Source organism: Podarcis liolepis (assembly GCF_965112155.1).
Source record: "Podarcis liolepis genome assembly, chromosome: W".
NCBI classification, from domain to species: domain Eukaryota; kingdom Metazoa; phylum Chordata; class Lepidosauria; order Squamata; family Lacertidae; genus Podarcis; species Podarcis liolepis.
Window position 1 is genome coordinate 35,130,508 of NC_139568.1, and position 10,000 is coordinate 35,140,507.

Genomic DNA, 10,000 nt, shown 5'->3' on the forward strand with positions numbered 1-10,000 from the left:
GCGAAGGGGAGGAGGCAGAAGAAAAGATGAGTGATGACGACGACCCGAGATCTCCTAGTCTTTCCAGTGAATCAGAGGATTCACAGAAAGGAGCACCAGTGGCCAGGGCAAGGGGGGAGTCTAGGGGGGCACCCCAGGAAGATAGAGCCAGAGGGGACTCAGGGGGGAGCAGCTGGAAATCGGGACCAGCGTCACCGCCAGGAAGCAGGGAAGAGGAAGGGAGCCAGGGGGGAAGCGCTGGCAGCTCACCACAGGAGGGAGGGCATGAGTCAGGAGTGGCCACACCTCCATCGGGGAGCGAAGAAACGGTTAAGAGGAAAGTGGAAGGTTGGGCGCGCGCGCCAAGTTCAAATGCAGAGGAAGGCGGCGCAGTAAGCAGCCCCGAAAGGGAACCAGGTCCTAAAGCCCGGCGCAAGGAGGCAGGAGGGTCCGGGTCAGCGTCAGAAGAATCCCGGAAGGAAGAAGCCCCGGGGGGTAGAGGGACCCAGAGGAGGACAGTCAGGCGGAAAAGGTGGAGCAAGGCTAGGATATTAAGTTGGTGCACACGGGGCGGAGACTCAGACGGAGCTTCGCCGACCTAGCTACTAGGCGTAGAGTTGCGAGCAGCAGCGTGAGAATGGAAACTGTAATTCAATAAAGACTTTTACTTAATGATCGCTGGCTAGCGTGATCCTCCGTGAGCTAGGATCTTCAAGCAGCTCTGACAGTAAGCTCCGTCTCCCTCTTGTGGGCATCTACAGCCTCGAGGAGGGGAGAGAAACAGGTGCCTACTAGCGAGCTCACGAACGGCAGACGACATCACGGCTGAGCAGCAGATAGAGGAACTCAGAAACGCAGTGGCACAACTGAACGCCGAGGCTCTCGCATCCAGGAAGAGAGAGGAGGAAGCAGCTGCCGCCTGCAGGGATCTCCAGGTCAGGTTAGATGTGCTGACAAAGCAGACACCCCGGCAGGAGGGAATTGGGTTGGCGAGACGGACAGGCAGGCTGGTCTCTCACTTCGATGGGAACCTGCAACAGTATCCCAACTTTAGAGCCGACGTACTGTGCGCACTGCAACTGCTGCATAAAGACTTTAGAGATGAACAAGCCTAACCCTAAGCCTAAGCCTAAGCCTAAGCCTAAGCCTAAGCCTAAGCCTAAGCCTAAGCCTAAGCCTAACTCTAACCCTAACCCTAACCCTAACCCTAACCCTAACCCTAAGCCTAAGCCTAAACCTAAGCCTAACCCTAACCCTAACCCTAACCCTAACCCTAACCCTAACCCTAACCCTAACCCTAACCCTAACCCTAACCCTAACCTTAACCGTAACCGTAACCCTAACCCTAAGCCTAAGCCTAAGCCTAAGCCTAAACCTGAACCTAAGCCTAACCCTAACCCTAACCCTAACCCTAACCCCAATCCTAACCCTAACCCTAACCCTAACCCTAACCGAAACGCTAACCCTAACCCTAACCCTAACCCTAACCCTAACCCTAACCCTAACCCTAACCCTAACCCTAACCCTAACCCTAACCCTAACTGAAACCCTAACCGTAAGCCTAACCCTAACCCTAACTCTAACCCCTATCCGAACCCTACCCCTACCCCTACCCCTACCCCTACCCCTAACCCTAACCCTAACCCTAACCCTAACCCTAACCCTAAACCTAACCCTAACCCCAATCCGAACCCTAACCCTAACCCTAACCGTAACCCTAACCCTAACCGTAACACTAACCGTAACCGTAACTGTAACCGTAAGCCTAATCCTAAGCGTAACCGTAACCCTAACCCCAATCCTAACCCTAACCCTAACCCTAACCCTAACCCTAACCCTAACCCTAACCCTAACCCTAACCCTAACCCTAATCCTAATCCTAATCCTAATCCCAATCCTAACCCTAACCCTAACCCTAACAGAAACGCTAAACGTAACCCTAACCCCAATCCTAACCCTAACCCTAACCCTAACCCTAACCCTAAACCTAACCGTAACCCTAACCCTAACCCTAACCCTAACCCTAACCCTAACCCTAACCCTAACCCTAACCCTAACCCTAACCCTAACCGTAACCCTAACCCTAACCCTAAGCCTAAGCCTAAGCCTAAGCCTAAGCCTAAGCCTAAGCCTAACCCCAATCCTAACCCTAACCCTAACCGAAACCTTAACCCTAACCCTAACCCTAACCCTAACCCTAACCCTAACCCTAACCCTAACCCTAACCCTAACTCTAACTCTAACCCCAATCCGAACCCTAACCCTAACCCTAACCCTAACCGTAACGCTAACCGTAACCGTAACTGTAACCGTAACCGTAACCCTAATCCTAAGCGTAACCGTAACCCTAACCCAAATCCTAACCCTAACCCTAACCCTAACCCTAACCGAAACCCTAACCGTAAGCCTAACCCTAACCCTAACCCTAACCCTAAACCTAACCCTAACCCCAATCCGAACCCTAACCCTAACCCTAACCGTAACCCTAACCGTAACCCTAACCCTAACCGTAACACTAACCGTAACCGTAACTGTAACCGTAAGCCTAATCCTAAGCGTAACCGTAACCCTAACCCCAATCCTAACCCTAACCCTAACCCTAACCCTAACCCTAACCCTAACCCTAACCCTAACCCTAACCCTAATCCTAATCCCAATCCTAACCCTAACCCTAACCCTAACAGAAACGCTAAACGTAACCCTAACCCCAATCCTAACCCTAACCCTAACCCTAACCCTAACCCTAACCATAACCCTAACCCTAACCCTAACCCTAACCCTAACCCTAACCCTAAACCTAAACCTAACCGTAACCCTAACCCTAACCCTAACCCTAACCCTAACCCTAACCCTAACCCTAACCCTAACCCTAACCCTAACCCTAACCCTAACCCTAAGCCTAAGCCTAAGCCTAAGCCTAAGCCTAAGCCTAACCCCAACCCTAACCCTAACCCTAACCCCAATCCTAACCCTAACCTTAACCGTAACCCTAACCCTAACCCAAACCTTAACCCTAACCCTAACCCTAACCCTAACCCTAACCCTAACCCTAACCCTAAGCCTAAGCCTAAGTCTAACCCTAAGCCTAAGCCTAAGCCTAAGCCTAAGCCTAAGCCTAACCCTAACCCTAAGCCTAAGCCTAAGCCTAAGCCTAAGCCTAAGCCTAAGCCTAAGCCTAAGCCTAACCCTAAGCCTAAGCCTAAGCCTAAGCCTAAGCCTAAGCCTAAGCCTAAGCCTAAGCCTAAGCCTAAGCCTAACTCTAACCCTAACCCTAACCCTAACCCTAACCCTAACCCTAAGCCTAAGCCTAAACCTAAGCCTAACCCTAACCCTAACCCTAACCCTAACCCTAACCCTAACCCTAACCCTAACCCTAACCCTAACCTTAACCGTAACCGTAACCCTAACCCTAAGCCTAAGCCTAAGCCTAAGCCTAAACCTGAACCTAAGCCTAACCCTAACCCTAACCCTAACCCTAACCCTAACCCTAACCCTAACCCTAACCCTAACCCTAACCCTAACCCTAACCCTAACCCTAACCCTAACCCTAACTGAAACCCTAACCGTAAGCCTAACCCTAACCCTAACTCTAACCCCTATCCGAACCCTACCCCTACCCCTACCCCTACCCCTACCCCTAACCCTAACCCTAACCCTAACCCTAACCCTAACCCTAACCCTAAACCTAACCCTAACCCCAATCCGAACCCTAACCCTAACCCTAACCGTAACCCTAACCCTAACCGTAACACTAACCGTAACCGTAACTGTAACCGTAAGCCTAATCCTAAGCGTAACCGTAACCCTAACCCCAATCCTAACCCTAACCCTAACCCTAACCCTAACCCTAACCCTAACCCTAACCCTAACCCTAACCCTAATCCTAATCCTAATCCTAATCCCAATCCTAACCCTAACCCTAACCCTAACAGAAACGCTAAACGTAACCCTAACCCCAATCCTAACCCTAACCCTAACCCTAACCCTAACCCTAAACCTAACCGTAACCCTAACCCTAACCCTAACCCTAACCCTAACCCTAACCCTAACCCTAACCCTAACCCTAACCCTAACCCTAACCCTAACCGTAACCCTAACCCTAACCCTAAGCCTAAGCCTAAGCCTAAGCCTAAGCCTAAGCCTAAGCCTAAGCCTAAGCCTAAGCCTAAGCCTAAGCCTAACCCCAATCCTAACCCTAACCCTAACCGAAACCTTAACCCTAACCCTAACCCTAACCCTAACCCTAACCCTAACCCTAACCCTAACCCTAACCCTAACCCTAACTCTAACTCTAACCCCAACCCGAACCCTAACCCTAACCCTAACCCTAACCCTAACCCCAATCCGAACCCTAACCCTAACCCTAACCCTAACCGTAACACTAACCGTAACCGTAACTGTAACCGTAACCGTAACCCTAATCCTAAGCGTAACCGTAACCCTAACCCAAATCCTAACCCTAACCCTAACCCTAAACCTAAACCTAAACCTAAACCTAACCGTAACCCTAACCCTAACCCTAACCCTAACCCTAACCCTAACCCTAACCCTAACCCTAACCCTAACCCTAACCCTAACCCTAACCCTAACTGAAACCCTAACCGTAAGCCTAACCCTAACCCTACCCTAACTCTAACCCCTATCCGAACCCTACCCCTACCCCTACCCCTAACCCTAACCCTAACACTAATCCTAACCCTAACACTAACCCTAACGCTAACCGAAACCCTAACCCTAACCCTAACCGAAACCCTAACCGAAACCCTAACCCTAACCCTAACCCTAACCCTAACCCTAACCCAAACCCTAGGGTTAGATTTAGGATTGGGGTTAGGGTTACTGTCAGGGGTTCAGGAGCAGAGGCGAGGGCAAGGGAGGAAACAGAGAGCGAGGGGGAGGAGGCAGAAGGAAAGATGAGTGATGACGACGACCCGAGATCTCCGAGTCTTTCCAGTGAATCAGAAGATTCACAGAAAGGAGCACCAGTGGCCAGGGCAAGGGGGGAGACTAGGGGGACACCCCAGGAAGATAGAGCCAGAGGGGACTCAGAGGGGAGCAGTTGGAAATCGGGACCAGCGTCACCGCCAGAGAGCAGGGAAGAGGAAGGGCGCCAGGGATCAAGCGCTGGCAGCTCACAACAGGAGGGAGGGCACGAGTCAGGAGTGGCCACACCTCCATCGGGGAGCGAAGAGACGGTTAGACGGAAGGTGGAAGGTTGGGCGCGCGCGCCAAGTTCAAATGCACAGGAAGGTGGCGCAGTAGGCAGCCCGGAAAGGGAGCCAGGTCCTAAAGCCCGGCGCAAGGAGACAGGAGGGTCCGGGGGGTCAGCGTCAGAAGAATCCCGGAAGGAAGAGACCCCGGGGGGCAGAGGGACCCAGAGAAGAACAGTCAGGCGGAAAAGGTGGAGCAGGGCTAGGATATTAAGTTGGTGTACAAGGGGCGGAGATTCAGACGGAGCTTCGCCGATCTAAGCATAAGACGTAGAGTTGCACGCAGCAGCTTGAGAATGGAAACTGTAACTCAATAAAGACTTTTATTTAATGATCGCTGGCTAGCGTGATCCTCTGTGAGCTAGGATCTAGAAGCAACTCTGACAGTAAGCTCCGTCCCTTGAATTGTGGGCATCCACGGCCTCGCGGAGAGGAGAGAAAGCGGGTGCCTACTAGCGAGCTCACGAACGGCAGACAATATGACGGCCGAACAGCAGATAGCAGAACTCAGAGAAGCAGTGTCACGACTGAATGCCGAGGCTCTGGCATCCAGGAAGAGAGAGGAGGACGCAGCTGCCGCCTACAGGGATCTCCAGGTCAGGTTGGAAGTGCTTACGAAGCAAGGGCAACAGACACCCAAACCAGAGGGGATTGGGTTGGGGAGACGCACAGGCGGTCTGGTCTCTCACTTCGATGGGAATTTACAACAGTACCCCAACTTTAGAGCAGATGTAATGTGTGCACTGCAACTGCTGAACAAAGACTTTAGAGATGAAGAAGAGAAGGTGGGGTTCATCATGTCCCATTTGCATGGAGACGCTAAAGCATGGCTGCGCAATTTGTGGAGAGATAAGGATCCTGCGCTCCAAAATGCGGATGCCTTTATTAAAGCGATGGATGGGTGCTTTTTATCAAGCATTGACGTGGATCTTGCCCGGAAGGAGGTGCATGGACTAAGGCAAGGGAGGGCCAGCGTAAGGCAGTACCATGCCCGCTTTTTCGCTTTGGTCAGTGCCCTGGAATGGGACAGAGATTCGGCCCCTGTAAGAGACCTGTTTTGGGAGGGATTGCACAGCTCGGTTAAAGATGAAATTGCGAGGGGGGAGAGACCCCGGACCACGCAGGAGATCGTTCAGAGGGCGCTGGCGGTGGGGGTGCGGCTGGAAGAACGTCCGTGGAGCAGGGACGAAGGGCGTGGAGGGCGCGAACCAGCCAGGGGCTCCTCCTTCCTTCCCAGAGAAGCAGCGCGTGCGCAATCCACGCCTCCGCCCGGAGGAGGGGCGGAACCTATGGAGGTGGGAGGTGCAAGGGCTCAGTCAGCAGCCAGAGCCCTAGCACCGGCAACAGTGAAAGCGAAGCCTCCTAGAGGGAACAGGATGTGTTACATATGTGATGATCCACAGCATATGGCGAAAGAGTGTCCCCGGAGGCTCCACAAGCACACTGCAGCCTCAGCAATGGTAACTGCAGCAACGCAGCATGCAGAACCACAGCAGAGAAACGACATAGTCTGGCTGGAGGAAGAGGCACTGGGGCCCAGCCAGACGTCTCAGTGAAGCAGTCCCCAGAGATTTTACAGCCCGTGGACCCCCTCCCGCCCAAACCAGTAGTAAGGCTCACCGCATCTCTCCAGCTGCCCAATGGAATCACCATGGACGTGCCAATCACCATTGACTCAGGCAGCAATGCGGACTTTATAGGGCAGGACTTTGTCGACAGGCACGCTGTGCAGTTGCTGCCGGCCACGCTGCCCCTGCAGGTTGTCACGGTGGATGGCAGGGAGCTGCTCGGGGGGCAAGTGGTGAAGCAGACGCCACCAATGGTGATGCGACTTGGGAATCACAGAGAAATCATCAGCTTCAACGTCACTCAACTATCTGACACGCCCATTGTATTGGGCATGAGTTGGCTGGACAAGCACAGCCCAACGCTGGCTTGGTACCAGAGGCAGCTGACCTTCGGCTCTTCCTTTTGCGCTGAACACTGCATCGTGCCCCGGCAGGAAGGAGAGGAAGAGGAGTCACAGCTGCAGCTAGGCACGCTGCAAGCGGTTCCCCACAAGTACGCAGAATTTTTGGAGGTTTTCTGCGAGAAGGAGGCAGACAGGCTACCCCCCCACAGACCATATGACTGCAAAATTGACCTGCTGCCGGGGGCGGCGCTGCCCAAAGGGAAGCTGTATTCCATGTCTGAGGACGAACTGCAGGAACTCAAGGAGTTCATAGATCATAATTTGGAGCGCGGTTTCATCCGAGAGTCCAAGGCAGCGGGGGGCAGTCCGGTATTCTTTGTTAAGAAGCGGGAAACGCCCCAAAAAAGACTCGTAGTGGACTACCGCATTTTGAACAGTGTGACCAAGCCATCGGACTTCCCCATGCCCCGAATCGACGACCTCCTCGTAAAGGTACGCAAGGGCAGCGTGTTCACCAAGTTGGACCTGCGAGGGGCGTACAACCTCATTCGCATGCGGGAGGGTGATGAGTGGAAGACAGCCATGTTCACGCCACTGGGGACCTACGAATATAGAGTTATGCCTTTTGGATTGCAAAATGGCTCCCACGTTTTTCAAGCATTTATGCATCACGTGTTGGCGGGACTTCTCTACAAGACGTGCGTCTGTTTCTTGGATGACATCCTGATCTTTTCGGAGTCGCAGCAGGAGCATGACAAACACGTCAAGGAAGTGCTGAGCAGGCTAAAGCAACATAGGCTTTACGCCAAGCTGGAGAAGTGCCAATTCGACGTGACGGAGGTGGATTTCCTGGGCTACAAGTTGTCTGACAAGGGGCTCGCCATGGACAGCGCCAAGGTTCGAGCGGTGTTGGATTGGAAAAGCCCACGCAACCGGAAGGAGGTCCAACGGTTTGTCGGCTTCGCGAACTTCTATCGCAAGTTTATCAAAGGCTTTGCTATGCAGACAGCGGCCATCACGGACACGCTCAGCTCCAAGAAAAAGAAGTTCATCTGGACAGAGCAGGCAGAGCAGTCCTTTCAGGCACTCAAGCGTCTCTTCGCGTCGGAAGAACAGCTGCTTCATGTCAACCCCAGCAAGCCGATGAGGGTTGAGACAGACGCTTCGGACAGAGCCGTCGGAGCAGTCCTGCTGCAGAAGGACCCGCAGGGGGTTTGGAGGCCGGGAGCGTTTTACTCCAGGAAGCTCAGCAAGTCCGAACAGAACTACACCATCTGGGACAGGGAGTTGCTGGCCATTCATGCAGCATTCAAAGCATGGAGGCACTTCCTGATCGGAGCCAAGCACACGGTGCAGGTCTGCACAGACCACAAGAATCTGGAGCACTGGCGCACGGCACAGTTCCTGAACCAGAGGCAAATACGTTGGGCTGAGTTCTTTGCGAACTTCGACTTCCGAATAGAGTATGTCCCGGGGGACACCAACATCATGGCGGATGCTCTCTCCCGTAAGCCACAGTATCTGGAGGAGGCAACGCCAGCGGCCGCCATGCACATCTTCGCACCGACAGTGTGGGCGTGCGCTGCGGCAACAGTTGACCTGGAGGCGGTGCGACGAGCGTTGCAGGATGACTCCTTCGCGCAAGCAAAGATGGCAGAGGTGCACAGGGGCACGGCAGCGACCGACGAGTTCCAGCTGCGAGATGGATTGCTCCTCCGTAAAGGGGCCATCTACGTGCCGGGAGACGAACTTCGCGCCAAGGTACTGCAGCAGCTGCACGACGCGCCCACTGCCGGGCACTTTGGCAAGGAGAAGACGGTGGAATTAGTCGCCAGAGACTTCTGGTGGCCCGGAATGAGAGGGGAAGTCGCGGACTACGTGGCGAGGTGTGACACCTGCCAGAGGGCCAAACCAGTGCACAGACCGCCGGCCGGACTGCTGGAACCGCTGCAAACTCCGTGCGAACCATGGGAGAGAGTGGCTCTGGACTTTGTCACGGATCTGCCCAGCTCGAGGGGCAAGACGGCTGTGCTGGTGGTGGTGGACTTGTTCTCCAAGATGGCACATTTCATTCCGTGTGCGAAGGTGGCCACCAAACTGTTCATAGATCACGTGTTCAAGGTTCACGGTCTGCCGCGGTCTATTCTGTCCGACCGAGGGCGACAGTTCATCTCGAACTTCTGGCAGAAGCTGATGGGCTTCCTGAACGTCAAGATCAACCTGGCGTCGGCTAGACACCCGCAGACCAACGGGCAAGCGGAGCGGGTCAATGCCATCATGCAGCAGTACCTGAGATGCTATGCGAATCAACAGCCTGCAACGTGGGTGGATTACCTGCCTCTCGCCGAGTTCGCCTACAACAACACGAAGCACGTGTCCACGGGGGTCACGCCGTTCTTCGCCAACAACGGGAGGCACCCAAGAACCTTCCCGGGACTGGAAAGACTGGGGGAGGGGGAGCCGCAGACAGCAGATGCGTTCGCGTCGGAGTTGCAGGAGGTCCACGATCAGCTGCGGCGGCACCTGGAGCTGGCTAAACACGCATACAAGGTACAAGCGGACAAGCACAGAAGGGTTGGCGAAGAGATCCATGTGGGAGACTGGGTCTGGTTAGCAGCCCACGCAGTGCCGGCCAGGTCGTTGGCGAAGAAGAAACTAGGGCATAAACAACTGGGGCCCTACCAAGTCGAAGAGCAGGTCAACCCGGTAGCTTTCAGACTGGCACTTCCGGAGGGTTCCAGAATGCATCCGGTGTTCCACAGATCGGTGCTAACTCCCTACAAGGCACCTCACAGGTTTCAGGAACCAGGAACGGCGCCGAGTCCGCTCCGAGAGAGAACCGGGCAAGGGGGAGTGGCACAGGAGGTGCGCATCAACGAAGTCACGGAGATTTTGGACT